The following is an 8965-nucleotide window of genomic DNA, read 5'->3' on the forward strand; positions in this document are numbered from 1 at the left end:
TTTCCAAAATATTATGTTTCACTGTTGGAAATTTCAGCTCTCCCATTACGTAAGTGGTGTATGGGTCTTATCATTTCTTGGTGATTAAGTTGGATAAAACGACTCACAACTAGCTCTGCGAGTAAGATTAAAATCACAAAACTCTAAATCCCACCGAACAGAAGGGTTTTAAGTTTTATTGTTAACTTTGGAATGAGATGATAGTTACTAGGTGCCCTCTAGTTGATACTGTTGGTAGTGGTTCGTGCTCCAGCTTGTGAAGGTGTGCGATCCCTCTCTCATGTAAGTAAAAACTAACAACATTGAAAATAAATATAAATTCAGGCATATTATGCTTGGATAGTATATGTTCTTTGTGCAGCCGACAGGCCCTTTGGATTTTAGGTTTCTCTCTCTAGGTAGAATACTTTCAGAGACATAGAGAAGAAAAAAAAAAGGTAAAAGGTGAAGCTAAAGCTGTGAGTTGTTAACCATTTTGACATGGTTGTTAGCAGTCGATGAGGGTTAGGGTAAGTTGAAGGCAATGAGCTTTGTTTTGGAAACTTGATGTTTAATGTTGAAGTGTCACTATATTACTTGATCATTGAACTTGGTAGTTTGCTCTTATTGGAATAAATATGACTTAAGGATGGCCTTTTTTATATCTATTTTTGACTTAAATGATGATGCAAAATAAGCTTTCCATATGTTGGTTTTGGAAAGATTTACTCTTTGGATATCATTGTTATTAGCCGAACATTGTATTAGATCAATACATAACTAATACTTCGTAAACTACATTGTGTTTTATATCTTTATCATATCACTCAAATTTCAAGTTACCATTTTTATTCATTAGGTCAAATCTTATCCTCTTCGAATTGTTATTATATTTTTATCAAATATTTTGAATTATTAGCATAACTATTTTCTTTTGTTTAATTGTTATATATTTGTTAGTAGATATCTTTTAATTCTAAATCCCTCCAATAAATATATCATGTATGACTGTAATTCACCAACTTTTTCCAATCTCAAGAGGAAATTAGAGTCATACATTATCAATTTTGAGTTAGGGGCTTCTTTTGTCTTCAAATTGAAAATGAAAATTATCAATTATAGAATGTTTATATTGACAAACTTGGGTTGTGCGGCGTAGGAATAATTAATTTCATATAGATTTTTCAATTGAATATTAGTTGACTCATGTATGCAGGAGTCCATTGATCAAATTCATGCTTTAGAAATTAGAGGATATACTTTATAAGTGAAGAAACTGCCTTGAAAATTCTAAAAAAAAAAAAGATTATAAAAATAAATAGAATATACAAATCAAAAGACATATTTAAAATTATATATATATATATAAATAATATAATCCATATGAAGAGCACTGACTAATTAGGTTATGTATATGGGCAAGTTATTTATTTTACTACGTTGAAGGAAAGTTAGGACAATGTTTCAAAATACACAGTATCGATGTTATCATTTTAAAATATTACGCTAATAATCTTTTGACTCAATAAACGGTTAATTGATTAAAAATAATATTAAAATAATAAAAAATATCCTCTTTTAAAGTTAATAAAATTTAATTAAAGAGTTGATATAATAATACATTTTAAAGAAATATTTTATCTTTTTTTAATTAAAAATAATATTTATTTGTTCCTATTTTACCTGTGTTTTTATGAGATTACGGGTTGCTCGGTAAAATTATACGTCATGTTACGTTGCATAAGTCAAAGGTGGACTAGTCTTTGTCCCTCCACCTTGATTATCGTTCTTTTTCCATTTATTTTCATTACTTAAACACCCCCTATCTCTATTACAACTTACTTTTCATTCTGCCCATTTATTTATTTATATTATATATTCTGGAGTTACAAAATCTACCTCTTATATTTCGCATAAACCTCCTGATAATCTAGGCCCAAAAATTGGGAGGTAAATAAATACTCCGGACCAGAGTTGTGCCTCTCAATTCTCAAAGGCCCTTTTTGTTCATCCACAGTTACAAACATCGACACACCAATGTTGCAACGAAAAATTAAACAATCCTATTTATAAACTCAAGATCCAAGTTATGTTTATCCAGATCCAGACATCATGGCTAACTCATTATAATATATTACTCTTTGTTGATGCATCACACAACAAGATCTGCAGCTCATTGCATGATAAATGAAAATTCATAATAAAACTTTTGATCATGTGACTAATTAATTTCATAAGCAACAGGTAAGTCCCAAATATATATGCACCGCCGGCTTAAGGTAGGCAGGTGCCTAGGGCCCCAAAAAAATGGGGGCCCAAATTTTTTATAAATTTTTTTTTTTTTTTTTTTTTGAATATCTTACGAAAATGAAAATGGTTTATAATTTCTTATCTAAGCCAAAGGACCCTAAAAAAAAAGCCCAAATTTATTATAAACTTTTTACATATATTCCCACCCAAAGTTTAACAAAATAGCAAGTTTGTACCTCTAGTTTTATATATTCTAGTTTATACCCCTAAATTAACACATTTAATCTCTTTTAACAATGGAAGACTAAAATAGTCATTTACATATCTCAAATTACTCACCCCCAATTCAATCCAAAAATTTTACATTCACATAAATCATCTCCAGCCCTCTTCTGCCGCCAGTGGTTTGGAGTTGATTTCGGTCAATTTTGGTTCCGGTCGATTCTCACCAAAATCGACCGAAATCATCATTTTATGATTTCCCAACCTTGATAGCCCTCGATTTGACTAATTTTTGATGAATCTCGCAACCCAACTCCACCACACGACAACCATTTCTAGCCTTTTTGGCATGTAACCGACATTGTTGGCCTTCCCCGACACCACTATCTTCCTCCCCTCAACCCTCTCACCAAAACCCCTATCATACCTTATCCATTTATTTTGCCAATCGCCGCCCATCGATGACTTTTGGGCCGTGACTTCTCAAGCCTTTTCTTATCAATCTTGGCATTAGAAATCACTCATTTCACCACCCATCACTTCTCCAACATCTACTCTCCAAAACCCCCCACCAACCTAACCTTGTTAGCCTGCCGATTACTGTCCACCTCTCCTAGTGATTTTTCATCTCTAAAGGCCAAAAAAAAAAAAAAAAAAAATGAAATAATTTTTTTAATATATGCTTATATTATTAGAGGGTCCCAAAGTGACTCCTGTCTAGGGTCACAAATGTTCTAGAGACGGCCCTGTATATATGATCAAAGTTCTCCTCATGTTTAGAAACAGTTATAAAATAAATAACATTTCTATTAAATTTACTAGAAAATTTAATCACAACAACAGATATTTTTCGTAGGAAACTAAGGGAAAATTTAAAAACAAAATGAATCACATCTGCTTAAAATCTGAAAAACTGGGTTTAAACAGACTCTTCACATAGCTCAAGCTAACCCAAGCTCAGTATCAGAAGAGTCATTTGATACTTCTTGGAGCAAAAGAGGAACGATGAAGTTGTCGCCACCTTCTTCTTCTCCTCTTTCAATTGGCGGCGGCGGTGGTTGCTGCAGATTGATGCTAGTTAAAACAAAGGAAGGCATGGCTTGAAGAAGGTCATGATAAAACGATAGCCATAACCACTTCACAGTCTCTACCAGCTTTGGAAACCAAGGAGAAATAGCTATGCAAATTAAGTAAGCGATGAAGAAGAGTAAGGGATGAAGGAGGAGAGAGGCATGTAATGCCAGAGCCAGTGGCCCTGAGAAGTCACCGAACTTGAAAACAAGTGGGTATGTCAAAACATGTATAGGGAGTTTGATGGAGGTGAGTAGAAAGAAGAGAGTGGCAAAAAGAAGAGAGAGCAAGGCCAGGATGAACAAGAAGAAGTGATCGTCGTCGTCCTCTTTGTGAAATAGATCAACGTAAGCTAATTGGTTGTTGAGTAAAAAAAGGAGAAGGTTGAGGAGAGGTGGAAGAAGAAAGCGTAAATCTATTTTCCAGTTCATGGTTATGGCCATGGGCGCAGATTATGGTTCACCTTTTATAGAATAAAAAGTTTGGTGTTAGGAAGTGAATGGGTTGCAGATGAAGTTTGGTGTTATGAAGTGAATGGGGTGGCAGATGGTTTTATAGAAGCCTGAGGGGAAGACTGAAATGAGGGAGATTCCGTGTGTGGGATGATGGGATCCAGGCTACCTTTGAAAGTCACTCTCTCTCCCTCTCCCCTTTTTCTTACCCGCTTCTCCTTTTTAAGAGAGAGCAATGACATCCCAATTGGAAATGACAGGTGATAAGGACCCTTGGCATTTGACCTGAACAAAAGGAGTCTTTTCTTAGAAATGACCCTCTTCTCCTTTTTACGAGATGGCAATGAGCCGGGCCGAAACAGGTACCCCTTGGCCCAGGCTTAGGCCTGATCCCATGACCTTGGCCCGTTGTGAGATGTTGGGTAATGCCCAGGCCCGATCCGACAGGCTTTTTGTGACTCTTAGTCCCCACTCATGTTAATTTCTATAATTTATTTTTTCACGGGTAATCTTTGATATATTCTTCTTTGTCATTCATATTAACTTAATTAACATTATCTCTTACTCTAATCACCATATTTTTGTGTGTGTATAAATTAATATGATGGACAAGGGATCTTGGGTTTGACTAAAATCCCAATTGATTGTTATCACAAATTCATTTTAAAATCATAATCAAATAAAATAAAATTTTAATTTTAATTTTTTTTAAATGATAAAACTTGAGCCAAATTGGGCCGGGCTAGGCTGGGCTTGGCGATGATTGTCCTGAGCCTGAAGACAGGCTCTAAAACCATACCGAGACTCGTGCCCAACCCCACAAACAGCGGGTAATGCCCGACCTGTACGGGTTGGGTAGGGCTGGTACCCAAAAATTTGGGTACAATTGCCATCTCTATTTCCCTCCACTGTATATACCCTTCTTCCTGCAATGAATTCAAATTCTCATAATTAAAACTATATGAGAAGAGCTAAATTTAAATCTTTCCCTCCTTAGGCCTCTACTTATCTACCTTCTCCAGCATTTCTCATTGTTGCCCACCGCAGTCATCGTGGGTTCTTTCATTTTTGGCATCGTCCTTTCTTTTATTCCCATTTATCTACCTATAAGTCTTTCAGTTCAATTACCAAAATTTAAGTCCGACCACTTCTCATATTCTCAATATTCATAGGAGTATTGGTTGCAATGGTCTTTCACTCATCTATGGTTCCCTTGCCTTTCTCATAATTATCATTTGTAGTACTCAATGGAGGCAATTAGGTCTTCTTTTCCTTCTATCTGTTATTGCTTCTTTGTTTATTCAGCAGGATCAGGAAAGGGAAGAAGAAGCAGTTGATGTTGAGTTAGGGTCAGATTGAGCTCCCCACTGGCTAAATTTTGTATTAGACGGACTCGGACCAGAATTTGATCATGGTGTGGTGAATATCACTTCAAAACTTTCATTTTGCTCTCTAAATTTTTGGTTACACTACACTACAACGCATTAGGTTTTGGGAATTTATGGAAAACACTATTTCCTAACATAAATATATGAAAAGAACTTAACATGTAGATTCTTATTTGTTTCGTTGAGTATGGATACTCTTGTTTGTACAATTCATTTAATTATTATTATTATTTAATTTTAGTAAATGAAATATAAATATTCAGATAATAATTGGACATCAGTTGACTCATGTATGGAAGAGTTCATGGATCAAATTCATGCTTTAGAGGAAATTCCTTACAAGTGAAACTGCCGTGAAAATGTGTCTCCTTGTATGATTTTACATTCGAGATTCTTGAATTGGTTTATTAAACTAATCCAAGTCACATTGTATTGGATGACATAGAGATAAAATTACCCGGCCATGACTCGGTCAAGGGGCCGCTTCCTGGTTCGGTTAAAATTCCAATCAATTATATATAATTTTATGTAACAAAAATATTATAAATATGTCTTTTAATTTGTATACTCTGTTTTATTTTTATGGACTTTTTATAAATATTTTATTATGTTATAAACTTTCGGATTCAGATTCACAACAAGAGTTGGTTTATTATTATTTTGCTTGTTCACATTGTGGAATGTTCTATGATGTTGTTAGGACAATCTATATAATTGGCATCTGTCTCAATTGACAAATGGCCAAAGATAATTGGCAAAAATCAGGGTGTTAGTTAAGTTTCAACAGCCTCAATGCTCAATGGTTTTCACCATTGTTCAAGTTTAATTAGTTTTTACAGCCAGAAATAGAATAGAAATAATCTCCGGAAGGAATGCCATCAACTTCTAGCTTAACTTTCAATCGATGTCAACCAATTTCTTAAATGCCTTGACATGTTCAAGCCTCTTGCTTTGAGCCTCAGTTCGTGCATTCGACGCTTTTAAACTCTGATAAAGATTCTTATGGTGCTTTAAGAACTCGCTTTTATACATCCATTTGTCTATGTACATGTTATGCCCTTTCATGTAATTGATGACCTCCATCACTCTCTCAAACTAACCACCTTTAAGAAAGTTCAACAGCATGATCTCAAAGAGATCTCTGTTCACCGCTATATTGCCAGTCGCCATGTTCCTTTTAATGTCATCCCATAAGATTGTAATAACGCGATACATTTCCAAAGAAGAGTACCCGTATGCCAAATAAGCAAAGGTTTGCACGGTTGGTTGGATATTCATTGCCTGCATTCTTCGGTATATCTTCAAAGCATCGTCTGTCATTTTGCCTTTGCAGAAAAAGAAGATAGAAGAGTTTAACTCATAGACTGTAGAAGGAACTGCCTTCTCATTTCTCGAATTAAAGACTGAGCTAGACGTGATCTACCTATTGATGGATTTGTGCTTGAGATGCCTATCTCATCAGATAAATTTACAGCCAAACCAGCCTTCTTAATTTGCTTTAACAGTGCCTCGGCCTCCCTAGACATTTTTAATTTGTAATAAGCCCTTAGGAGCGACATGTATGTAGTAGAGCGCATGGGATGACCAGCTGATTCCATGTCATCCAAGATGTCATGAGCAGTCTCCGGCAAACCTGATTGAATATAAGCATCAATCACATCAGAACACAAAGCGAATCCCTCCAATGAATTATTTTCCTTCTGAATGCTTAATAAGAGCTTTGACAGCTCACTAATATTCCCGTGTCTCTTGTATCCATTAATGAGCTTGGCTAGAGCCCTGTTACCGAGCAGAAGTTTCCCATTTCTGAAGAGAACGAGCTCCTGTTTACCTTCTATTTTGAGGATGGAATCCTTTTCTAGTAGCTCAAGCATAATCTGTATCTTCAATCCATTCCTCAGATAGGGAGAACCTATCGAAACAAGGCAAGGTTTTTGACAGCCTTTCATAAGTTTTTTATCAGGAAGAGAGTCTTGATGTCTATTCATATCCAATACAAGCTCAGAAGCTGCATCAATATCATCAAACTTAAAATACAAGCTGAAAAGACTATCATAAAACTGCCTGTAATGCTGCAGAAATGGAACTGATACTCGATCAATGTAATCTTTATATTTTTTCAGCTCATCCCTCTGACTGTTCATTTCATGAATCTAAGCGATGACAACAATTGTGTGAGCATCCGCAATGACCCCAGTCTGCGACATAAGTTCCATTAAATGTTGGCCTTTAAGAGGTGATCCGAATCTCACACAAGCATCCAGCACAAGGTTAAAGATCATTGTATCAGGTTTGATCAGCTTCGCGCAATTGCTTTTCTCTGCACTTAAAAGTAGGAAACAATCACACATCTGAATCAAGAAATTTGATGCAATACACGTCCCAGTTTCAGTCTTCACCATATGCAGAAAAACCAACCAGTTTCAGTTTCATTGCTGGAAGATTCTTTTTCTCCAACATCAGTCTAAGTATCATTGAAGCAGGGATAGGCATCTGAGCTCTTGCTAAAGAGAGGGACAGCTTCGCTAGAACGTCAAGCTGAAGCAAATTTGGTTTCTCTTTTAAGATTATAAGAACCAAAATACATGCTTTTTTTAGCCAATGAGACTCAGATGAATAAGACAACTCTGTGACAAACTTGTTCACAATTAAACACTCAGGAAAACCATGCAGTCTCTTCAAATCATTAAAAGTTTCCCATGCTTCATCCACCTTATGATTCTTCAGTGTTAATTCAAGTTTTCTCAGTAAAACTTCACGAGACGTACCTTCCCAACATAATTTTTCAGGCACAATACTACCAGCACAAAGGCATATGAGATTTGAAAACCAAAAATATTTACACAATCCATCCAATACTAGAGACCTTCCAAAACCATTGTTAACAAGCACCGGTTTCTGAATAGTTGATGTTGAAATGAATCCGAAAGAACTACTGTTAACAAGGCAGGCTTGCACCAATTTCTTTCTTGCCAATGTTAATGCCATTGAGACACACCATCACTACATCATAACACGAGCCCCATCAAGCCCACCAACACAAATCTAAAATTGACGAAAATTTTATAATTTTTATTCATTTTTAGCTTTTTCAAGACAAAATCAAGCACCCAGAAGCTTATTGTTCCATATCTTTATCAAACAAAATACCCAGAACTAAAATTCTGAAGTCCAAACTGCAAAGAATCTGTTAAAAAGAAAACATAATCTGAGTACGGCTAAGGATATTGCTAATATGAACAACTAACATGAAATATTCTCAAAAACTATAGAAATAATGAATAAAATGACAAATTAAATCAGATAAAATTTTACCTTTTAACACATCATACAGTGATTATTATGAAAATAATAATAACAATAAAGAAAAATAATTGTTTCGACACAGTAGGGAAAAAAAACAAAATAGAAGCTTTAATAATTGAAAAGAACTACCAAAATTACAGAAAATAAACCAGAATCTCTAAAATATATATGTTATTTATCTACTTATTATAATCAATAAATGAATTCGAAACTGAAAATTAAAAAATATGTATATAAAAATAAAACCTGTTTACTAATAAAAAATTGCCGGGAAAATCGCCGGCGTCAAGGCTGAGT

General features: G+C 34.9%; 1 pseudogene; it reads right to left on the minus strand.

The window, feature by feature from the left end:
• Positions 1-6171: 6171 nt before the first annotated feature.
• LOC116113279 lies at positions 6172-8350 on the minus strand (annotated as a pseudogene).
• Between the last annotated feature and the right edge of the window lie 615 nt (positions 8351-8965).

Source organism: Pistacia vera, unplaced genomic scaffold (genome assembly GCF_008641045.1).
Source record: "Pistacia vera cultivar Batoury unplaced genomic scaffold, PisVer_v2 Contig676, whole genome shotgun sequence".
NCBI classification, from domain to species: domain Eukaryota; kingdom Viridiplantae; phylum Streptophyta; class Magnoliopsida; order Sapindales; family Anacardiaceae; genus Pistacia; species Pistacia vera.